At 42.2% G+C, this 25,726-nt stretch overlaps 1 protein-coding gene across 1 annotated transcript in view; it reads right to left on the bottom strand.

The window, feature by feature from the left end:
• TMTC2 (transmembrane and tetratricopeptide repeat containing 2) overlaps positions 1-25,726 on the bottom strand; it is a 259,941-nt gene that overhangs the window by 233,250 nt on the left and 965 nt on the right. The window lies entirely within an intron of this gene.

Raw genomic sequence — 25,726 nt, 5'->3', positions numbered from 1 at the left:
GAAAGGACTCTGTACTTCATTTGTCTTCTATTAAGGCAGCACACTCCTGAACAACTTTTGGGTGCATTTTTCTACAACAAAGAAGTCACAGTACTTTAACAGGTTGATGTAACATTTCACATTTTTATACCTATCTTTGAAATCATACCATGGTTCTTGCAGCAGCAGAAGCAGCAGCACAAAAACAAAAACCCAGGAAAACAGCCTCCCAAGTGAGACTGCAGTGGGAAAAAAGCACGAATTCCTAAAGGAGAATGCCGCTCTATCACATTTCCAAACAGCTTTGTGAAACGAAGCCAGACAGAATTAGCTATTATCCAAACACTACTTACTCGCAGTGCACTGTATATTTCTCATTCAAAGTGCTGCTCGAAGGGGCAGAGAGGTCCCTGGTCTGACAATAGCCCGCTACCAGGTGGAAACAATTAAGGAAGGAAGCTCTCCTCCACTGTGCAAATTATTTACTAGCAAACCCCACCGAGGCTCATGCCATGACCTAATTTAACCACATCACTTGCATCATGTCTCTCTCTTCCTGCATGCCTAGGACAAGACAACCCCGTGAATTCTCCCTGGTTCTACAGAATATTTTGATTTCTCTCATTTGTCATAATCGCGGCTGTTTTTAAAAATCAGTCTGCCTCCTTTCTGCATCTGAAAGCTGAAATAAGGAACATCTTTCTTTGCTGTGACTCAGCCTAATTCTGTTTACTAGCTATATATTAACTTACATTTAGCTGAAACTCTAGCTCAGAGCTAACAGCACTAGGGGTTTTTTGTTGGGTTTTGGTGGGTCTTTTTAAACATGAAAAACAGGGGAAGGGAAGGAGGATAAAAGGTGTGCCACTGATTTTGTAATGATATTTTTTGTAGTAATCCTGGTTAAAAAAGACTGGTATTTGTACATACGGTAGATCAGCAAAATTGTTAGTTTCCACCTTATCATCTTTCTACATTATAGCCTTCTAATGAAATATTACAGGCAAAGGAAAACTTTTTTTTTTAAACAAAGGTTAACTTGATACATTTTGCATATTTCAGCCACGCTGTTTGGTCATCTTTGAGATCACAGTCATCTAAACCAAGAAGTCAGCATCCACTCCTTACCGCAAGATGATTATTTCCAAAGGTTATTAATAACAACTGTGCTTAAGTTAAAGGAGAGAATCCTATTGTACATGTAGAAGTAAATGTTGTAGACATTTGAATTAAAATACTTAACCATTATGAAAGGAGGCAGAGAAGAGGAGAAGGGTCTCCCATAAGGAAATTCACTGAGCCTGCAGGAGCTGCCCATCTTTGTTCCCTCTGAGCAACGTTCTCGCCCCCACAACTACCTTCGATTAGGCCTAAATATTTTAAGAAGACAAAGTTAGGCAAAATAAATCTTGCTCATACTACTAGTGTGTCATTCAGGCTCAAGTTTTTAAATCAGAAATGGGCTACACGGCAAGACAGCGCAGTTGCCGATAGTTTCAAAAGCAGCGTTGTGGAGCAGCTTGGCATCGTTCCTAACAAAAGAAAGGTTCCTTCTTGCCTCGCACAGCCACAGGTAACATGCTTTGTTGAGACAGTTTAATACATCTGAATGAATCTCAAAGTCTCCTGGTATTTGATACCGCTGAAGACCCCCAGCCCAAACATGCACCAAGAACAACCATAGCAGGAAAAAACTAGAATTCAGGCTGTTGCCACTTGGGTTTCCTCTTTATTCAATAAAATAGCCATCACCAAGTTTGCCAACTTCAGAAGTAAGGAAAAGTATTACTACTTCTCTCTTTCTGAGAAAAACAGCTGGGGAAGAGGATGAAGATGCAGCATCATGATCTCCCTGGAGATTGCTCGCTCCCGAGTCTTACACTGATGTTCTGAATGAGAAGAGGGAGGAAAAGTGACCACTATTTGAGTTAACAACATTTTACCATAAGCACAGATACCCATTTGCTTCCTCCTCCTTCCCAGTGCACATAGTAAAACCGTAAGTCCAACGCCCTTAAACGAGTATCGGTAACTGCAACAGAGAGCAACCATAGTCTCAGTATCTTATTTCCGAAGTACATGGACCAAAGGAAAAAAGAGAGGGATGAAAGTAACACCTCTCACTGTGAAGAGCTAAAGTAGGAACAAGACGGTTATGAATGGGGCATGGATAACAGCTCCTCCTCCTCCTTCGAGCAAAGCCCTACACCACCGAAGGAGCAGTAAAAAGTAGCAGCAGGAAATGCAGCAGGGAGAACCCCAACACACTTAATCCTCAGTAAAGGCAGCCCAGCTTTGATAGTCTGTGGAGCTCTTTACATCACCAGAGGGGGAGAGAGAGCCTAATTACTTGCTACAATTACCAAAATCCATAAAACAGGGAGTCCTTCCCTCTATCCCCTTGACAAGGGGGCTTGGGGGGGGGGGTAAATTTATATTTTAGTCCCATCAAAAACTTTAATAAGAGTCCTTGAATTTTACATCATCCTCAACAGTTTAACAAGGTTAGCCTTGTTCTGGGAATATGAATCGTTAGCAAAACTGTCAGCCCTATAACATAATCATTGCTTTATTTCCTTGGCAACAAAGGAAACTTTTAATGGAAAGAGATTTAAAGTACAGAGTGGACATTCCTCTCCAGACTGTAACCTTTTCCAGTAGAGTCTAGTTACAATACATCTGCTGAATATCTCTTCTAGAAGGGATTTGGAAGACCAAACGGATCATACACAATTTAAGAGCTTACAACTCCACTCAGTTAAAAGTACAGCATTACTCTGAAACCAGTAGTTCACCTCCTGGTTCTTCTACACATCTATTCAGGAGAGAAACTCTGCTGAGTTAGAGAGAAGGCCCTTAAACAGAAGTAGAATTTGAACCACAGCTCAAACTAAGTAAATGCAAATATGACTTTTGCTTACACACATCTGTACTGGGGGAACACCCACCCTGAAGCACAGGCACACAGTAGGTTTTTCTCCATCTGTGCATTCGACTGGCACTGGTTTAAAGCTGACAGTGTGCTTAGCCTGTTGCCTTGGTAGGTAAAACAAACAAACAAACAAACAAACAGAGGCACTCTGCAAAAGGCTGATCTTGCAAATGTACAGTCAACTATTAACAAAAATAGTTAAAAAACTAAGCACATCTCTTCAGGTGTTGCATTGTCAGTAATATTGCTCAGCAATCCAAAATTAAAACCCCTACAATGAAGAAATATCCGAGTAGAATCTGAATAAATATCAAAACTAGAAAATACCTGAAGAAGAGGAAAAAAAAAATATATCTTGCCCTTGAAGCATTTGCCAGTAGATTTGCCTCCATTACAGTCAGCAGTGCCCAGCTGCATCAATGCAAAGACTCAAAGCTGCCTGACCAACAGCACTTTTGTATCATTTGTTCAAGGTCCTTTTCAAAACTATCACAGAGAAGAGGGAACTACCAGTTAGTTTTTCTCACAGTAACGGAGAAAGATCTGAAGAAGGTAAAAAAACCAGAATGCAACACAATCGAAAAATCTGGATAAACTCAACACCCACATCGAGGGGGAAAAAAACAACAAAAAAGACATAAAACCACAAAACAAACAAACAAAAAAAGCCCATAACAACCACTAAAAACTACGGAATACCAGATTGGAACCAGAAAGTAAAGCTTTTGAGAAACTGCTTTTTACTAAGGCTAAAAAGAGCTTCTTCCCCACTGTATGTTACCTCCTCAAATGGGGGAATATACAGGAACATAAAAGTTTAACATTTGAGCAAAAATTTTTTTTAAAGGAATACCACAAACTGGAACTCCTGAAAGTTGCCCTGGATTAGGGGCTATAAATCTGGAAGACCTGCAGAGAGCGACTGGCACAGCCGAGTAAAGCTTGACTAGGCTGAGTAAAGAACGGTCAAAGGAAGATTTGATTTTAGTCCCCCTCCAGCACTCCCACAGCCACTGCGCAGCACGCTGGAAGTTACACACACACAACATCATTTTTCACAGCACAAACTACAGTCAATAGGCGAGAACAGCCCTTTTCAAAAACAGGGAAAAATGAATTCAAACACTACATTTGTATTTCCTTCTTTCCTACCACTTTTTGGAGATGAAAAAGGAAAGGGATAAAAGACAGAATCCCCTTTCCAACACATAAATCCACACTTCTGACTGCTTTAAAAGAAGGGAAAAGAACAGACACATTAAGGGTTTTTTTATTAGAAAGCCACGAGGCACGCAAAGGAGTGAACAATCACGAAGGGCTGCTTTTTAAGCACTGATACGATGGTATTCGTAACACTTTGCGCAAAAAGCACTTACGTACTAATTCTTACAGGGTGCACCAGCAGCTCGGGCACCTCCGAGCGGTTCCCACGCCCACGCCTGGGTTTTGGGTTAGCTCTGGGGCAGCCAGAAGAGAAGGGAGCGGGGCTGCCCGAGGTGCTCAGCCCCACCACGAACCACGACCAGGGACCCTCCGGCTGCTGCCTTCACCCACGGCTTGTCGGATCAGCGCCGCCAGCATCGGGACGAAGAGAAACGCTTCGAGACTAAGCGACTTCGGCGCTTAAGACGTTTTCGGAAAGGTATTTCCGACACCTCGCAGAAGGGTTGAAGCCAAGCTTACGCCGCCTGCGTAGTAGATAACGGCGAAAACCGAGGGAGGAATATACCTTTTTAATCTCGTGACATCACAAGTCTGTGCAGAAATACATTTGTAAGTCTTTTACACGTACCCTTCAGCAGTTATGCTGGGATTAATACTGCATGTTAGCAGGTTAGAGGGGCTGAAGGGTGGGGGAGTTATTGCAAAGTTCAGTTCCTCAAAGAAGAGTGTTTGTCAGTTGAAATAATAAGGGATAACCTTTGTATCTTCGCTCTACATTTCTAGCCATTAAAAAATGTTGTTATTAAACAGAGTGACATGGAAGCTCTAGCAAAGGCAAATCAATACCTATACACTTTAAAAGGTCTCACATACTAGGTTCAAATGCTAAAACTATTGAATCTACCTAGAAAAGTTCAACATGATGTCAAAACAGAGAAAGTAGACTCTGCTAAAAGTTAATCCAGACTAATTTAGAATTAGAACATTATTTTTTTACCTGTAGGAAAACAAGTGATTTTAACAGATAACCAGATATGTTTATCCAGTGGAGGCAGTTAATCTGAGCAGTATACGTTCAAACCGTCTGTCACTATTTAGGGAGTGATTTAATCACCTGAAATGACCCCTACCCTTCTCACTGCCAGCCTGCTCACACTGCAGATTATACATTAAGCCATTTCCCAATCAGTTCATTGGGGGTGCTTTGTAGGAAAAGAACTGAATCAACAGCAGAGCACTCTTCCTAAGCATAGATAGTTCGCAAATCCATACTGAAGCTAAAAATAATAAGAGGAAAAATTTTAAGAGACGTGTTTACTTCAGTGAGACATCATTGAAAATAAGGGATATTTGTTCCGCTGAGCCTGGCCAACAGCCCCAAATAACAGAGGACCAACTTGGCAGCTCTGAATTTTTGATCTTGTTGCTGACTGGCCACCAGCTCTCCCCCAGTCACCCACTGACGACACTTTTTGCAGTAGACCACCACAAAACAGACAGCAGGTCCCAATCAAATTTAAGCATAACCTGATCTACAAACACCCGCTTTCTCCTTCCAGCTCTCCCAAGCAGCAACGCAATCACAGGGAACTGCTGACAGCACTTCACTAACCCACACCCCACGGCCGAGGCACTGGGGACGGGCAGCTGGTATCACTGGGACGGGGTACGGGCAGCTGGTATCACTGGGACCAGCGCTGGCAGGGAGGAGCACCTATCGCTCATCCTTGGAAAGCAAATCCCTACCGTTCCCTGAGCTGAAATAGGGCAATGGCACATAAATTTCATTGGGATGATGTTGCTCTTATCTCTATCAGCTCAGCAGGGGTCAGGGCCAGGTTTCTAGTGCCCCTGCAGCTTTGCTGAAGCCAGAGGAATCAAAGGGAAACTCCAACGGCTGCTGCAGGATTATCTGAGCAAAGCAGGCAGGGGAGGAAAAGCCAGGGGTCTTCAGCAAGGCCGTTGTGCCCGCTCTTGGGAAACCAGCGTGTCCTCAGGACGGCCGCTGACGATGCTCCAGATCTAAAGGTGGCCCTGACCCCTGAGAAGGGGAGGACGCACAGATCTGCCCCGCAGGCAAAGGTGTCCTGGAGGGTGTCCTGCAGCTCACGAGCAAAATTCACGAGGAGCACGTATTTTACATAGGCACCATTGTTTCCTATTATTTTTCTATTTTATGCTCTCTTTGTGTTCAAGAACTTCAAGAAGAGACACCGTTACCGGTATTCACCAACGTAAAATCCTGACACTTGTCCTTACCAAATACTTACATAAGCAAGAGGCAGCAGGTTACACGAATTGTAAGAATCGACAAAACAAAGATCAGGTTCAGAGAACAGAGTAACAACACTTAAGGAATCCAGCCCATCAGCGAAGACACCTTCCTGCAAGACACCATACAAGTTCCAAGCAGGTTTGTCCTCAGCCCACAGAAGGTGCGATCTAAGGGTGAGGTAGGAAAGGGCAAGCAGATACGGACAAAGCAAACAACCCAAAAAAACCCAACCAACAAACAAACAGGAGACAGAACAAATTTAATATTGACATGCAAGAAGATTACTTGAGCTTGCATCGCTTTCACAATTCATGGTCTATGATGTTATGAAACTGCTTTTGTTCCCAACATTTTTTTCTGATAGGGTTTCGGTTTCCTTTGATATGGAAAATGACAGTTTTCCTAATACTAGATGATTAGGACTGGAAGATTAAAAAAGAGAAAAAAAAACAACACATAGAAAAAAGTAACGTTAAAGCAATTAGAAGGGAAAAGACTTGGCAAAATACCACTACAAAAACATGCATAAAGTTATTTACCTAGCTAAGGCTATAGGTCTTTGTTAAAGGTGCACATTTTATTCAGTAAATCAATGGATGAGCGCAGCTTCAAATACATCACTCTGAAGGCTCACAACACCACCTCAGGCAAATCCACAGATTAGCTGTGGCATTGCTGATCATTCCAAGCTTAAAACCAAAGTAAATGTTTATTAACATTAACCATTGCATTTTGGGTCACTGATTTAAGAAATACAACTACCTTCAGAAAGTACTGAATCTCTTTTTCTCCTAGGGATAGGTACACTGAACAAGCAAAACACAATTTTTCCACAGCTTTCTGAAACATGAAGGGAAAGTTATGAAAGTGCAATTTGGATGCATTACAAACAAAAGAGAAAGCAATCCTTTATTAAATGCAATTAATTTTGATTGTAATAGGCATTCCTTTAATTATGGTTGATGAAAAACACTGCACGTAATTTGTTTTCCCCACACCAACATTCCAGATACAGATTTCCATTACCTCATCAATACCCACAGCATGAAGTAATCAGAAATAAAACATGAGCAAAATCTCTAAGATTTTTATGTTCTTAAAAAAATAAGACAGCCATACCAATGTTTAGGTTTATATAAGCAATCCTACTAAGCAAAATAAAAAATGGGCAGGGGTAGATATGAAGTATGTTGGTTTTGGGTGGGGTGTTTTGTTCCAGAATAAGGGCCTGAACGACAAGCACTTTAGGACTGGGACAGTTTCTATTTGTATAGTCTTTCAGATAGCGAGGGCCCAACTCTAGAAAGATCTACTGCTTCAAAACTCATGATAATAAATTAGAAAGGATATAGCTTACACTTTTGAACCACCCATATTGCAGATAAGCCATTTACTGACTAAGTCTGGTACTGGTCCCCATCTCAGCTTTCTGGCTACCTCCGCCCTGAAGACAGATCCACAACTCTAACATATACCAGAAATATTTAAATCCAAGTAACTCAGATTAGCACTGAGGCAAAAATACAATGATGTTTCAGCTCAGACTCTGCGAGTGTATTCGGACCTCAGAGGAACCCAAAGAGTATGCGCTGCCCACGTCAGTCCTTACTCTGGATGATTTCCTGCTTCTAGTCCTCTGTTAAGTTGGACAGAGATCGCAGTTGTCCCTCATATTTGTAGGGTCTCCAAAATTCCAATTAAATCCCCTTGAAAATAGAGTATTATTGCCACGTGGACTTAAGATAGTTACCCAATGCAAGCCATGAATTCATACTAGGAAAAGTATTAGCATTCCTGAATGCTTACAATACATATTGTTGCTTTCACATATAATAGGTCTTATTGTTGCCTTCTGAATATTGCCATTATATACCTACCACTTGAATAGGCTTCGTAGTATCACCTTGACAAACAGCTGTGGTGAGAGCAGTACTGCCAAGGTGCAAGGCAATTTCTCTGCAGTTGTAACTGGCTCTCCTGTCACTGGCAGGCTGCTCCCACACCATTTGCAGACCAGTTCTGCCACTATGCACAAAGCCCAGTCTCACCATGCACAGAATACGGATGTATTGCAAGAAATGCCTTATCAGCTAAAGGTGAACACAGGCCATAGCCATTAGCACTTCTAAAACATTCCCCCGTCTAACAAAACAGTATATTAAAAAAGATGTAAAAAGTGCTAACATGAAAATCTCAGAGTATTTTCTTCCTGGTTTAGGATGAGACAGGGAGATACATGAACCAGCAAGTGGAGATAGGTAGAGCTACCGCTATTCTATTTTTCATTATAAACTGATAGCAGTCTAAATACATAATGCATTTCTACCAAGCTCTTGCCAGCATCAAAAGTCAGGCAATATGTAGGGAAATGCAGGAAATCTTTTAAAGCTTTGTTCAACATTCCTGAGAGCATCCACCAAACATTGAAGTAAAACTCCACATTGAGCTGGTCTCGGAATACATTAATTGTGGCTACATTTCCAGTTTCAGACCACAAGTCTTGGAGGCCTGGGAGTATAATGTGTCTTTACAAATCATTTCTTCTTTAATGTAAAATTAAAGTTTTCCTTTGTCCTTTAAAGTAAGACACGGTAGGAAAGAAGATGAAGTCCAAAAAGAAAGAGAAAAGCCTATTTACCTGGAATTAAAGATGTATGTTTGCCTGCAATACCAATAATCTAAGCAACACAGGGAAAAGAATACTTGTTTAATTCATAACATTTAATCTAATAATGGGGTAATAAATGAATGCCACATGCTGTGCAATGCTATGTTTGAAACTCACAGACAAGTCTCATGTTGAGAGGGATTTGAAAACTTCTTCAGAGTAAAATATTCCAAGCACAAGGCACAGTGCCACTTTCCAAGAGTTTCTATAGCTTTGTATCATCAACTATTTCTTCATATACATAGACCTAAAAATAGTATTGTCTCTGCTGATAGTTCAGCTTGGCCTTCCCTCCAAACCGCTATTGCCAAGACTAGGTTAAAATCTAGCGCTTCATTAGCCACACAGCAGCCTTGGCAAGGACCAGCCCAAAGCAGCAGCGCTTCGCATCGTCGCCATCTGTCCCAAACTGGGACTTAGTGGGAGGAATAGCCAAACAAGGCAGCCACAGAACTGGAGCTTCTACAGCAACCCAGTTTGTGCACAGCAACAGCTAAGCCTCTGTCTTCAGCCACGTTGTTTTATCCATTTTCCTTTCCCAAACAATTTCTCTCTTTTTCAGTCCGCATTGTGTCTTTCTCCTTGCATGGGCCTAACTCTATTAACTAAGCCATTGCTCATTTTCCTACTTTGGTTCCAGCATCTGTTTTCTGTATATGTCTTATTAGCTTTCCATTGTAGGAAACACGAGAGGAGAAAACCACCCAGGGAGACGGAGAGAGAACAGGTCTGAAGAGCAAACTGAAAACCCGTGGAAGGCAGGAGTGAAACCCAGAGACCTCTCTGGACGGGCTTCCCCGGCACCCTCCGACCACATCAGCAGCACCCATCGCTTATCCCCGCTCACAGGACCAGCCGTTACCCCTTCCAGACCTGCTGGCCATGCCGACAGTGTGATCGACCTCGGGTTTCTTTCGGTTTGACCAGTTTGACCCAGCCTGGCTCGCTACAGCAGAAACAGTCGAGACTGCCAAAGCCGAGGGCTAACATGTCTCTTGGCAAATGCAGCAGCAGCGTTCACATGCCGAGAGCAATTTTTCTCCCAGTTTGTGTACTGGGTTTGGACCTTCTGCGTCCCACGCACCTAAGAGCCACCAAGAGCTACACCTCATGCCACCCTTCTCCTTTCCCCAGACCTCCCCTCGCCATCACCACAACGTGCGGATGGCTCTCCTACCCGCAAACACAACGCACAGGACCACTGCGCGTACGGTGTCTCTTTTCCATGCGCTGCCCTTCTCATACCTCTCAGTCCAAGCTCCTTGGGCAGAAAAATCTCAAGTGCTCCTGAAAGCACCCTAAGGTCCCGCTCCCTACCCAGTGGGATAACGTAACTGAAGTGAACGGACCTGCATCAGCATCTCATCAGGCCGAAACAAAAACCCCTTAAACCTTGAAAAGGACAAATACTGAGGCGTGAGGAAGTATTTGCCCCGACATCTGTGCACACAACAGTGAAAGACCTTTGTACCAGCGCTGAACCTCCTACTGCCTTGCTGCTTTACTTTTTTTCCCCACTTGCCCACAGGCTTCCCTGTCCATTCCCCAACAACAACTGAACTGCACAATCAGCTGGTGTGTTCTCCTCCATTCTGCAAACACACAGGCAATATTAGTCTCCAACTTGGAGAAGAGACACGTCTCTGCACGCACCTGTGAGGAGAGGACAAAGACAAAAGGAAGGTTTGCAGGCGGAATCTCATCTCAGGGTGGGGGGGAGGGTGTCATGTTCCTCCCCTCACCAGCATTTAAAGCCTTCCACAGAGGAAAAAATAGCCTCGACAGCATGCCAAAATGAAGTCATTTAAAAGAATGAATAGTAGCTATTATTTTCTTAAAATCTCAATGTTTCTCTTTACCCAAATTCATCGTACAATAGAGCAGGTTGAGTTTAAATGAGAATTAGGCTGCAGCTTTTTAGTATGCTCCAGGTAAAACGGGTGAGCCCGCACAAAGGGCACCTGATAACATTATTTGCACATGCACTATTGTGTAACTGTTTCCATAGGCACAAAGGACTGTCTGGCTGCCATAAGAGTTCATGCTAATTGCTCGGTTGTGTGTGTGTTACGAAATGTAAATTAGGACTCCCTCAAAAACCTGGAAAATTGCACTTATCTCAGTCTCACAGGATTAAGGGGGCAGTTGTTCAAATAATATTTCTCGCCAAGAAACGTGAAACTAGGCTCTGCAAAGATGTTCTGCACAAAGAGAGAGACAGAGATCTGTTAGTGTCTATGACAGTTGTTCCGCAGCTCCAAATCAAATTTGCAAACTGGTGAAACATCTGGAGGGGAGAGCCTCAGATGGTGAGAACCGTCACAGTTATGGTAATACCCACAGCGTTTCTTTACCAAGCGTGATATGAAATTAAGTAGTTAATATACATGATGATTACAACAGTTGACATAATTATCAAATATTGCGTGACTCCTGTGATTGAGTAGAAGTTTGGGGGGGGGGGAGGAAGGCTGGTCTGTAACTTCTGTTTTACCTCCCCCTTCCAAGAGAAAGCATCTCCTGCTACTAAGTTCTTCTGAATAACGAAACATAATAATGATACTAACTCCTTACATGCATTTGTGCCAAAAAATATAAAATAAAAATATATTGCAAGAACAAGCACAGCCCATAAACATTTTCACTGCTTCATTATTTAGGACCAACCAAGCGTTTTATGAATTGTAGTTATTTATGATGTTTTATATACTCTGTGTTTGTTTATGCCCAAAAGGTTCACCGACGTCCTCACTGTGGCTCTCCATCACGCAGCAGCAAAACAGGTCAGACTTCAAACTGCATCGCAAGGGTCTTATTCTCGTATCCTTGCAGGCCCTCTATCCTGCAAACACTTAGCCATGTGTTTAACTTTATGTATACAACTAGTCTCACTGAACTCATTCATGAAATCCTAGCCTTATTTAAATTGCCACAGGTTTTACCATTGACTCCAGTTGGACCCAGATTTCATCTAATGGGACTATTTACATCTGAAAAGCTGAACACATGTCCAAGCATTTGTAAAACTGAAGTCTTAGTGGCAAAGCCAAGGCATACGCTGCCATTTTATCTCTCACTGGCATGGAGGACCTACAAAATGATTTGCTTTTATCTTGACCTTAACCAAGTTAAGACATAATAAACAGATGATCACTAAAGCAGATTATTAGGTTATATTTTTCCCCCCTTTCTGGATATTACTAAGCAGGCTATTCATCCTCTCCAATCTGCTGATTTTTTCCATTCCAATAAGCATGAAATAGTTAATGCATAATCATCTAGGCATAAACACTGACTTTGCTTAGCTGGAGAGTTCACTTGTTCATTTTACTTCAAAAAAGAATAAATTTCAGGCAGGTTAAAGACACATACAGAAAAACAGATTAGTAAGCTGCAGTCTTCTTTCTTTAATTACAACAGCAGCAATATTCAACCAATCTAAATTGAATTCAATTAAATCAAGGTTTAGTCAGTTCCTGAAGCAATAGCTGAAATATAATCTCTGCACTTGCTTCCTCATGTAGTTTTATTTAGCATGGATAGTGTAAGGTGACCCAAGTACCTAACTTCTAACCTTCAGAAAAAAAAAAAAAAAAAAGGAAACCCAAGAACTGCAAAGTCAACAGAGACCCTTTGCTGCAGAAAGTAAAACCGTAGAAGTTCCTGCTGTACAAGAGCTCCTGCTGAAATTCAGAACAATGACTAAAGAATTAAAGACTCTCTGAACACAAAAAATAACTTGCTTTTTCCAATTACCATACTGCTTACTGTATTTATGAGCCTAGAAATTCCCAAGGGCATAACTTAATACTAATTTAATCACTCTGTTGGAAGATTCACTGATTGGAGGGCCCATCCCTTCACTCCCTCCATGACCTGCATTGCTAGTGCACACATAAAACAGCATTGCAAGTATAAGTAAGATGAAAAATTATGTCTGTTGTTATATGTGCAATTAAATATGCATATTAAATGCAACCATCCTGTTATGAACAGGGTTCTTTTGCATTTTACAATACAAAATACAGCATGATTGGTGAGGGACCTGGAGCAAAAGTCGTATGAGGAGCAGCTGAGGGACCTGGGGTTGTTTAGCCCAGAGAAAAGGAGGCTGAGGGGAGACCTTATCGCTCTCTACAACTACCTGAAAGGAGGTTGGAGCCAGGTGAGGGTCGGTCTCTTCTCCCAAGTAACAAGCTATAGAACAAGGGGAAATGGCCTCAAGTTGTGCCAGGGGAGGTTTAAGCTGGATATTAGGAAAAATTTCTTCACCAAAAGGGTTGTCAGACATTGGAACAGGCTGCCCAGGGAAATGGTTGAGTCACCATCCCTGGAGGTATTTAAAAAGCACGTAGACAAGGCACTTCAGGACATGGTTTAGTGGGCATCATTGACAGTTGGACTTGATGATCTTAAAGGTCATTTCCAACCTAAATGATTCTATGATAAGCAGTCTTCCTTCAGCAGCTTATTCTACAAGCGTGCTCACTCTTGGCGAAGGACTAACTGGTACGATTTCAGGTTCATGCTAAGAATTATCCCAGTATCTGCTCTTCCTTAACAGGACTGTGCTCTCCTACCTCACGCATTTTATATAGGATTTCAGTCCACAAAAAGTGAGGATAGAAAACAAATAGTCTCCATTCACTAGTATCTTTTCAGCCATGCATAGCAACATATAATATTGTGCATTTTCACACTCTACACACAGATGTTTCCCCACGATTTCTTATCTTGGAAGTGGTATGCAAAACAAAGTGCTCTCAGTGCCCTTGTTCAAGCAAAAACATTCAGCCATCACTCCCACTGTGCTACACAATGAACAGATGTCCCTACACCCTTGCCCACACTAAGATCCAGTGCAATTTATACCTTTAAGCAGAATTGTTTAAATTATACCAGACCAGAAGGAAATAAAATTTCAAAACTGATTTTAATCCCCCCCCCCCATTACTGAAAATTCTTATCCACATCATTTAGATTTTTCCTTATACATTTACAGAAAGAATGAGGCATAGGCGTTAATGAAATACTCTTTATTCTGGAATCCTGTAACCTTTTCCGTACTTACATTGACCTGTGTCTTAGTTCTTTATTTTCATGCATTAGTCATTTTACTTATTCAGAAAACAGTACCGTAACGTTAGGATTCAGCAGTAAGAAACTGAGTTTTAAGCCTTTTTGCCGTAAAATAAGCTCATATGCTTTTTCACTTCATTAACAATTACCATAGTGTGAACATAAACTGAAACTCCTTGCCTATAATAAGCTACAATAAAAGGAACCTCAACAAAATCTACAAATTTCAGTCTGCAAGATGTTCAGAACAAGCCGAGCACGGAGCCAAGTTGGTAGATTTAAATATCACACACAGCATGTGATTTCTGGAAACTGTGCATAACAGGGTGGTACCTTGCTTCAAGCTACTGCATCAGCGCCTTTCAAGATATGTATATCATACTCATCACCATGGTACCTGCAGACCTGTACTATCCAATTTTCCTGCTTAGACAAGACTCCTTCTCCAACACTATCCCCCAGGAGCACTGCGATCCAAAGCTATGTAAAGAGCAGCAAGCCTTTTCTTTTCCTGCAAAACTAGCCCATTTCCACACTTGTCAAATCAGCAGCTCAGAATTACAGCAGGTTGAGCACATATCTTGGTGTCAGATGAACAAAATGCTACAGGTATTCCTATACACTTGGTATTGGTATAATTTTTCAAAACAGTAAAATACCGAATATTAATACTTATTAGTATTTCAAGCCAGCAGATTAGGTATCTGGCGCACAACCACGCGAAAGCCAATATTCCTTAAGACCTTTTTTCTTTGAGGGGTCCTTTCCTCACCTCACCAGACACTCTCCCAGCCCCTAAACAAGGTGGCCTTAATTGTTTTCAGAAAGGATTGCATACATATATTGAAATTGGAACATTTAGAAAAAAATGAAAGAGCTGACTGTCCCCTAGAGGAGAAGAATTTCCTGCAAAATCTCTCACAGGTTTACTGTATCTCAGCAGATCAGTTTTGTTCGCTTATAAACATCAACTTTTTTGTTAATATCCTTACATTATTTTCTTTGTCAAGTGCTAGAAGCAGGCTCTAAATTCCAGAGGACCAACTAGCTTCCTGCTCCCTGGACACCCAATCCTTCCTTTTGCTTTTAACCCTGTATCAGCCAGGCACGAAGCTCCAAGTACCCAAGTCCACCATAAACAGGGTAACGCAGGGTTCTGCTTTGAATGCGTACAAACCTACTCATTCAATGTTAATCAAAACGGAATCGGTGAGACTTTTTTTGTTAAAAAAACAAGTACGCTGCTACAGCGGATCACACTCGAGAAACCACGGCCAACCTGCTCCGGCTAAACAGCATCTGGACGCCCAGCCATCCTACGGAAAGGGGAAAGTATAGAAAGCAACTCCCATTAAACCTCCCTTCTTCAAGCCCAAGCCACCACTTTAAACCAGCCAAATGCCCACAGCCGGACACCTTACCGAGGCTCGACCCGCGCCGAACCAGCCAGCGCAGCAGACCTGCCCAAGACGCGGTTTTGGCCGCCAAGAGCTGGCGACGGCGTTGAGCGGAACGGGGAGGGAGGAAGGCGAAGCAGCAGACGGAACGACCGCACGGCAGCTCGGGGCACATCGGACACGCTGCCCCGGCCCCTGATCCAGCTCAGGTTTTGTTTTTTTAGCTTAAGGCCAGCAGCATGAGGAACCATTTTCTTTGTGGCCTTTCCCCATGCTTCAGTCTTTCATCTTCTTAAAAAAAAAAAAGTGCATCTTGAGAACTCTCCAGAAGCATGATGTTTATTAAAGAGAAATACTAACATTTTTAACAAGCCAAGTGATTTACATACAAGAGATGAGTAATGTACTGTGAAATGGAATAGAACATACAGCTATGTCTTTTCACACAAATAGAAAAGTTATTCAAGTATACTGGTGTTACAAAGAAGCTATAAAGAACTGTTTGTGCTACAAAATGAAAGCTGCTACACACAAAAATGCTATTTTATTTGATCAAATTTTTTCATCATTCTCTTAGTACTTTTTCTTTCAGCAAGCTTTATTTATACAGCCATGCAGCATTTAAATTATTTTTTTGGCACTGGAACCTTAATTCAGATCAAAGTGCTTTTAAAAAGCCTAAGTTTTCTTCTGCTTTAATTATAAAAATGCAAAAGATCATAAGTTTAATTACAAATAATTAATTAGAAAAAGGAAACCTTTCTTCTGCAACTAACGTTAATTTCACAAGACCAATCCCCTTTTCCTCCTTAGAAAAAACCCCCAAAACCCCCAAAAATCCACAGAAAAAGCCTTTACAAGTTTCCTCAAGTACAACTGAAATTGTTTGAAGAAAGCAAAGCAAATACACTGAAGCTTCATGGAATTTATTACAAGGAGATTCTCATTATAATTCAAGATTTTGCAGCAAGGAAATACAGATAGATGTATATATATCACACCTAGAAGTATCTTCCCAGGAAATGTACAAGGTTTCTTTTTGGCCTGGGAGTTGGAGGAGGCAGGGAAGGCCAAAGAAAGGATGAGAGAACAAGAGCGACCTTGCTAGAGACTCACAAACCAAACTTCCAGATGAAACTTCACAAGTTATTTCAGAGAGTTGCCCAAGATGATTCACTGATGAAATTCTAGCACCAACAAGGACAGCCAGGCCAATACAGAGAGGCTTAATCCAAGACGTAAATATTTTTCTTATTTTAGTGGTATCTAGAGGGCTGATGCGTAACACACAAAATAAGGCTGAAGACCCTGCCTCGCTTCTGAGCCTATGCCTCATTTCTGAGCCTAATTTCTTTATGTTCTTATTAAAATAATTAAAACAATCAACACTGTTGCCACACTAAGCAGTCAAATCCAATAAATACAGTATCAAGTACAACAGAAGGCATGACAGCACCTTCATCTTCACATAACTGTGGTAAATGAGAGGATATGACAAGGCAGTGTTCCTTCAAATATATTTTTATTTGAAAAGAAAAAAAAAATCTATTCTTAAAAGGTGTATGAAGCATGAAAAAAGAGTATATAGCAGAAGGCTCGTAACCTACAGAACAACAGCTACAAGTGGATTCTTCCACCCACAGAGTCACACCCGAGGCAGCGTGGGCTCCTTCCACCCCCGTAAGAAAAACCCTCGGTGGTTTTGGGGTTAGGAAAGCTGCTCGAATGGCCAGAGGTGACTGCGGGCACCTCATCTGAATTTCCAACCGGACCTAATCCCCTTCTCAAAGTAGCCCAGTGCAAGTCCACTCAAACAAAGGAGCCAGCCAAATATAACTGATCCCAACCCAGGAACGTTGTCAGGCTGTAAAACGAAATCAAGAACACGCCTGTGTTACTGTAGTGCTACAATATCACATAAAGGCTAAAAGCACCAACAGGATCAGCCTGCAGAAGAGAAATGACACGGTACTAAACAGCCTGTGAAGGCACAGGCATCGCGTGCTTTAAAAAGCAGATTTTTTTCAATGTATCACTTAACGTGCTGCTTTGCACACTGGGCAGCGAGATCCTCCTGTGCCTTCTCAAAGGCCCATCATCAAAAACACACGCTGAAAGTGATGAAATCAAACCACACGCACACAAAAGACTCGAAAACACTAAAGTCAAAGTCCCAGAAGTGGCTGATTTTCAGAATGAGCTCCCACTTCATGTTAGAGACCTGGAACAAATCAGTCATTTGAAGAAAATAAAACTATTCTAGATTAGGAGTTCTGATTCTCCCCATGCTGCTCCCAAGACATTGACCTATTCATAATCCAGCGAACTGCGTCTTTCAGAGCGACTACTAAACACCTGTCAAATGTATAGACATGAATATATAAAGAACTTCAGTTGGACACCTCAAGTCCTCACTTACAGCACTGACAGCAGCCTGAACTCTGAGCGTGCTAAAACACACCTCGGGGAAACACCCCGGGCTGGAAGGCAGGCACAGGAATCACCGCGAGACACCCCGAAACAGAGACCAGCCACACACTGAATATTTAGAGTTTAAATGACGACGGGGCAGACCCCCTCCGCCTACCCTCTATAGGCAACGTCAGCACACCGATCCTTCTTACACCGATGCTCGTGTCCTCGTGAAGTCCTTCATCTCCTGTTGGAGTCTGGATGAAGCTATATCAAGGGGCTCTTTGATAAAACCAAACAGTTTGGTGCTGGTTGGGTGGATTTTGGGGCTTGGTTGTAACTGTGGTACTCCACAATAAGGGGCTTGGCTGACCCCTATGTACAGACAGATTTATTTTCCTGGTACCGGTGGTAACTGTTAAGGATCTTTATAATGGACAACAGCCAGGGCCTCAAGGATTTTTTTTTTTCCCCACTAAGTAACTCTGTCACCTTAAAACCACTGCAAACACCAACTTAAGGAGACTATTTTCAGTGGAAGAGTATTTCTTAGTGCTTTACTCATACACTGGAACTCGTACATGCTGGGGTTTTTAATACCAAAGCAAATAACCATTACCAGCTTCAATAGTTACTGAGCAAAACCTAAGAGCTATTTTAAACAGCATCAACTAAGAAATATTCCCACATAGGAGTTGGAGGCTAGATCTGTAAAGGCACTCCTGATGCACCACGACATCGCGATCCTACGCACTTATCAGCCAGGCACTGCCGACTAAAGAAAAGTATCTGATTCACAGAGCCATCCAACTCCGAGCTACATTCCCTTGCATCAGAGGGAGAGAAAATTCACAGAAAAGCAATTAAAAACTAAAGTCGCACTTACCCAGAGCAGACACCCAAGCAATTGGAAGCGCTACCTACAGAAATGAAATGCTATCTCTAAGTCAGGACTCCAAACAAACACTTGCGGCGTATCTATCTTCCAATTCAGGGTTTGAGAGGGTTCAAAGGCTGGTTTCCCACCAGAAGGGTGCAGGTCGCTCCGCAGCGATGAAGGGGAAGGGGTACACTGGAGCCCAGTTCCTGGGCCCAGCACCAGTTATTAACCGTTATATGTAAAAAGCCACGGAGGTGGGAAAGGAGGGCAGGACAGAGATCTAGGAACGGTTTAGGCTGCTGCTGAGCGGGTTTGTTTCCATGACAATTTTGGTCACTGAATCGTGACCCTGTTTCAAGAGTTCAAGTCCTTTTTTTAGGATTTAAGTACACAAATTACCAAGCTGGATGAAAATAGCATCCAGGCACTGGCAGAGACTTTACAGCAACAGTTCTGCTACCAATTACCGTGTTGTTCCTCTGAACTAATACTGGACTAGCTGACTAAAACACGTAGGAGTTAAAATCATACAATCCTCTCATTAGCAAAATAGCCTAGAGTAATGCTAAGTTCAGAAAAACCAATCCTGCAAATGGGATGCTAAATTCAGAAAAACCTGTCCTCCCTTGAACCACGAGTCAGAGGTCAGGGCGGGTTTTTTTGGGTCTGCTGAAAGGCTGGTGAATAATAGGGGATGCCACAGACCAGTCCAGCCGTCTAGCACTAATGGTTTGTACCATCATGTGGAAAATCCTCGTTCAATTACCTGTCAGTCTCCGGCTTCCTGGGCCAGCTGGGACCGGGAGCACTGCTGAGGCCAACGTGCTTAACTCCTGGAGAGAAGGAAGGGCTCCGAGGCAGTCAACAGTGACCCCTGCAAATAAATTAAGAAGCCTTTGTGGCAGACTAATGGGAAGCCCGTCCAGCTCTTGGCTGGAAGACAGATGCCAAAAAAGGTCTCAAGTTTTAGGCGCACCACAAAAATCCGCTCCTCTATTTACTAGAGTGATGGTATATACACCTGCATGTGTCTTTAGAGGTTACTCTGATTTTTAACAGTTTTTGAAGCACGAATATGGGCCATTTGAATAAACCACTGGGGGGAAAAAAAAAAATCAAAATAATTAAGATTAAAAGACAAAACAGCTTATGCTGAAAACACAATATTTCCAATAAAACAAACAGCAATTAAAAAGATGAAGAGAAGAAGGAAAGGAGGGATATGAAGACAGTAAATGAGCATTATTCACCTCCAATTGAAACCTCCCACTGTTCTTGAAAAACCTCCTCATGAAGCCAATAGGACAACGAAGGCTAACAGAGCAATTCACAGTGTCCTAGGGAACGCAAGGATTAGTATTCAAGGAAGCCACTTTTACTTTTTCTCCCTCTCGAAGCTTAACAAGGCCAGGAAAGGCTGGGCAGAGCATCGGAGCACATCGACCGGCCATCCCCGGCTACGGAGGCTGGGTGGCCAAGTTTCATCAGCTCCAAACGGTCCGATTTACTGGTTTTCTTCTTCCTTGAAGTGAAAGAGATTGACAGATTACTTGATCCTTCGCTGCCGCCCCAGTGATCAGCACGCTTCTTTGTTTCACAATGAACTGTCATATACGAACAGCAACCCTGCGCCAGGCTGAAGCATCCTCCAAAAAGAGAGAGCCAAAGCCCACGCTGCTGCCTTTGGAGATGCCCGTTACGAGCCATTCGCAGATCCACAAGACATTTCAACTGTCCTGAAGTAGCAAACTGAGCAGCGCAGTCGACACGTTAAGTAATATTTAGGGTGCAATTGCAAAAACCAATTTCCTCTGGCTCTTCAAGTTTCATTCAGCAACGGGCTGACCTTCGGGGAAAAATGGTTTAGTACGGAGTTCTGCAGAGGGTGAAACTGGGAAAGAAATTACAGGATTTACACCCTCTCCCTCTTACTGGGGAGGGACCGCCTGTGCAAGCAATAACACAAATATCTCAAGTCTAGAGGACTATCCAGACACTGTGGGAATATGACCGAGGAACCTGATCTAGAAGAAGTAAAATGAAATCCTTCTGCCGCCCTGACTTAAATAACCTGCCCGCAGAACAAGCTCCCACTTTAAAGGAAGATAAGGAGAGTTTATATGATTAGTCACCCCAAGCAGGAAAGCATGGGGAGTTCAAAGGTTGTCAAGCCTCAAAGGCAAACAATAGGCTTCCACAATCAAGAGACATTCCAAAATTAATTTAAAAACCTGAGCTGCAAAGTGTCGGAGAACAAAGAACTTTGAGCATAAGGTTCGGGTCTCCAGATAAAATGCTTCCATTTTTCAAACAACCATTTTGGACAAAAATTAGGGGGGTGGGGAACATTGAGGGACATGGACAGCTTTAAAAGGTTTCTTTTTCAAAGACAGACAGTTAACGCAAAAGCTGTGTAAAGCCTGTAAAATATTTAGAAATAAAAACAAAAAAAATCTAACCTAAAACACTGGTCCAAAGAACAGACTCACTTTTACATAAGTAACAGTAAGAATAAGCATCTTTGTCTTCAGATTTAGTCTGTTTCTCCAACTGTAAATTTGGAGCAACTTTCACCACAGGTTGCCAGCAGGCTTGCATCTACAGCTTCAGCATCAAATATTTCAGCTAAAGAAAGAAATTCCATAAACAAACAGCAAAGTCTGCTTCAGTCAACTTCACAGAAAAAAGAAAAAAAAAAATCCTAGCAGCCAACAACGAGGGAAGGGCAAACTTCCAGACGAGGGAGGCAGAGGAGCTCTAATTCAGCACTCTTGCAGCTATCAGATGGTTAACAAATTGAGATGAGAGACTTCTGAGCCTTTCGAGCGACTTTCACTCTGGCAAACTTAAAGGATTCAGAAGTGCAGCTGGAATACATATGGGAGATGCTGGAGAAAGTGGATCATTTGAATTTGTAACTCCATTGTGTGCTGGAAGAACTTCCTGCAGATGAGGCGCATCCCGTCAGTGACTCAGGGAGACTCTCCGTCTGCTAACAGTCATGAATTTATTCTCTGAACCAGCTACCAGAAGTGACATGGTTTATGTTAGTGTTATATATGCAACAAGAATCTTAAAATAAAGCCTGCAGGGACATAATTTCTTTTTTGCTTCCAAAAATCTCTATACTACAGCATCTCCACTGAAAAAAACAAAAAACAAAAAACAAAACCACCACCACTATTTCGATGAAACTAAGATTTCACATTTTGATCAAAGTGTTTCATTCAACACAACTTTTTATGCAGAAACTCTTTTTAAATCAGAAGCCAAATATATTTTTAGATGATGTTCAGCATTTAAAAATGGAACTGGTATCGTATTAATAGATCATTATCGTGCCAGGTTCATCCCATTAGATAATCAGTTACTGATTCACTTGGTTGGTACTCAACTACAGTACCTGAAAACTACATAGCTTCAGTTACTCAGGCATCTTCTCCAGGTTATATTGTTCTTTATCAAAGTGCTAAAGGCCCTGTTTCATATACAAATTATCTTTATGGTGGTTTGAAATTGGCCCACAGAAGATGCAACAGGAGGGACAAAGGGAAAACACTACAGAGAAAGCGTACAAGTCCCCATCTCCCCACTTTTCCCCACCACCAGCCTCGCTGCTGGAATTGAGAAGATTGCAGCCACCTGCAAACTGGAGCTACTGAAAGCTACTGGAGAGGGGCACTTGGAGCTGAAAAATTGAGAGTAGATGACAAAAAGGGGCCATAAAAATCACAGATGTAAATTAATAATCAAATATACACACACAACAAGGAGACAGATGGCAAGCAATTTTCCCCAGTGTACTTATACTTGTTCTTCTAGTGCACGTATTTGGGTCACTTGCTAGATTAAATCTCATGTGGCAGACCCAACAGAGGTACTGCCGAATGTGTATGGGCTCGGCCTATTTTTACATGATGCAAGTCTGACGCTACAGGATGAAGGCATTTATCAGGATTTCTTCACTGCAGTTTGCAATATTGCCCTGCAGCTTTGGAAAAAAGCTGTTGGATATTTTCTACCATCGGCAAGGCTGCCCCATTCAGGCCTGCTAAATAAAATGCAGCACAAGCTAGAGAAAGTTGGTCGGTGCTACCAAATCTCATGGAAGAGTCCTACACGGAGACGGACAAATCCATCCATGTTTTGCAGAGCACCAATTTTGCCAATGTGCCACACGGAAAATACATCACTAAAGGTTAAAGAATCCTACTAACAGTCTCCATAAAATATGCCTTTCTTCTGACATTTGGGAGAAGAAAGGAACACCTCAATGGATGAGTTGCTTTTGACATGTTGGCTGTAGCAACGCATGACCTCAGATACGCAGAGCACTAAATCTTCCACACCCCAGCTACAAACTGACAGTGACCTGTCTTATTTAGCACAGGTCACATGAAGGACTACAACTTCAATGCAAGGCACCCCCAGGTCAAATTGCCTACTTTTGGGGGTCTTAAATGGCAGGGGGAAAAAATTACGCAGCTGTGTAAAGCCTAATTGCAGCAATGGGTTTCCCTCCTGTGATGCTGGTAGGTATCAGCATGAAACACCAACTGCATGTGCAGAGATTAGCTCCCCTTCATCTGGCAAGAAACCCGATTTAACCCAGTACAACAAGCAAGATCTTCAATACATCTGCAGGAATGGAAATGGCATTTCTCCCTACTCCTTGTTATCGGTTCCAAGATGATTTTGCTCAGCAATAAATAAACCTTTATTAACAACCAATGTGAGTTCACTGTGGCATTAGACCAACATCTAACTATCTCCCCCCTCTTCCCACATTCATCTCTTCTTTTGGTTTGCTGCGTGCTGCATCCAGCCTGAAATAAAACAAATAAGCAAAAAGAGGGGAAAAAAATGTATTTGTTCCTAGAGGAACAAGGAGGTTTTGAGTTGGGGAGGAGAATTTCCCCCTAATAATCCACACATGTAACTAGGAAATATCACAGCTGTCCATGAGAGTTACAGTAGCAGGGAACAAGGTGGCAAAAGCTTGTGTTTTCTGGGTCTACAAGAAAAAAAAAATAAATAAAGCACTGTTTCTTCTTTACACTGGGTCTCAGGTTTAGAGGGTGTCACTTTCATTCAAAGTAATCAATAAGTCAATTGATCAAAAAAGATCACACGTTTGCACTGATTATGTGCGTGCCACATATCTGTCTAGCCTGAAAGAAACAATAAGTTAGGCAGGCTAATGATGAAAAGTAAGAATGTATACGTTTGCTTACTCAACTTCCTCAGGCTTTAAATTCATTCAATTTCAGTTTAATTGGGTGAAGGGTGGGAAATAAAATCTTGAATCCTTTGATATAGAGTCATAAAGCCCAGACTACAAGCAAGTTTGTTATATCACTGTCCATACAGTCTTTGGTTTGGTGCCGTGCTGCTGCTAAAATATTAAGTTCTACCATTGGGAAATTGATTTTGCTATAAGAAGTTTTTACGATGCCACTTAATCTTACCCAACCTACATAAAAAAAAATACAGAAAGCAATTACAGACACCCTTTACATAGTAAGCTTGATCACTATATTAAAAAAAGAACAGTCTGATGTAATTTCAATATAATGGCAAAGGGAGCAGAGAAAGCCATGGCAATATGCTGCCCTCCTGAAACAAAACATTGCAGGTTCCCAGCTTAAATGCACAATCTTGATTCACTTAAAGTTAGTAGCATGATCCATCTCCCACATGGAGGGCTGCGTCCTGCAGCTCCAGCATCGACCTCCTTTCCTAGTGTTACGTTTCAAGCCGGCTCCTGCGGGGCAGAGAGATTCTGTGATTACAGTTAGAAGAATACTTTGGGTCTGAGAGCCTGCCTCTTGGAACAGATAACCCTTTCTAGTTCAACAATTACTAGCGTGCAACAACCATCGCTGCCTTGCCCCTTCCAGCGCTGTCGTTGAAAAACACCCTAATTAGATGAACCTGCGTAGAGAAATGCCATTAACTGGCTTTCAGAACACTCTAGCCAATGCCTAAATCTCAGCTACAACGATGAGAAGTACTTTATTTAGTTAGGAGGTAAACACATCAACAAAGCAGTATTTTAGAACACCTTTTAAATAGCCTGGGATTAGTACCGGCAAAGACAGCGTGTCATTATCTTTTCCGCTCTTTCTGTGACGACACTCAAATACCACAGTTTTCTAACTGCATTAAAGCACACTCATGCAAGATCAAGAGTAACCTCGACCTCCGCATCAATAACACCAGGTAGTACTTCAAATTGCTTTCTGTGCCTAGCCAATTTGAACTGGCCTGCAGGACAGGGTTATAAGCATGTCCTTAAACAACCCAGCTTCGCCTAAATATTGCAACATATGCTACTTAGGGTTATGTAAATATTCCACAACTCCTGCCGTTCTTAACTATAACAAGCGGGTTTAAAATAGTGTCAGCGTGTCAAAATATTCATCACTTTCTATTGATCTGACTCAGACCTTGCCTTTCGGAGTAACAGCGGGTTGGTTTTTTTTTTCTTTTATCGCTTGCGAATGAAGTTTTGAAACAGATTTAAGAAAAATCATTGTAGATAATCAGAAGGCTCGCAGAAACCTAAAAACACTTAATTGCTTCACAAGGCTTCGCGTGCATGTAAATGACCCGACACCTGAATCGCCACACTCCGCAGCCGACACCGTTCCCAGCCGGAGACCTGGACCAGGACTAACGCTTGGCATTTACTTCAAGTATAACGGGCTTACTAGCAGCAACCCTTGAAAACAGGGAGGTTTAATCTGGAAGCGGCGACAGATCCTTAAACGCGGCAGGTGCACCGTGATACGGCGTAAGGGAGGAAAATCCCAAGTTTAGGAACTCCTCGACTCCGGGACAGGCAGGTTATTTCCCAAGGACCTAAACCTGATTTTTTCGCATCCCACCACCGCGCTGGGAAGTTCGGTTCATCCAGCCCCATTTTTCTCCTCCGGCG

This window comes from Haliaeetus leucocephalus, unplaced genomic scaffold (genome assembly GCF_000737465.1).
Source record: "Haliaeetus leucocephalus isolate CR32 unplaced genomic scaffold, Haliaeetus_leucocephalus-4.0 Scaffold151, whole genome shotgun sequence".
NCBI classification, from domain to species: domain Eukaryota; kingdom Metazoa; phylum Chordata; class Aves; order Accipitriformes; family Accipitridae; genus Haliaeetus; species Haliaeetus leucocephalus.
This window is presented reverse-complemented; position numbering and strand designations above follow the sequence as displayed.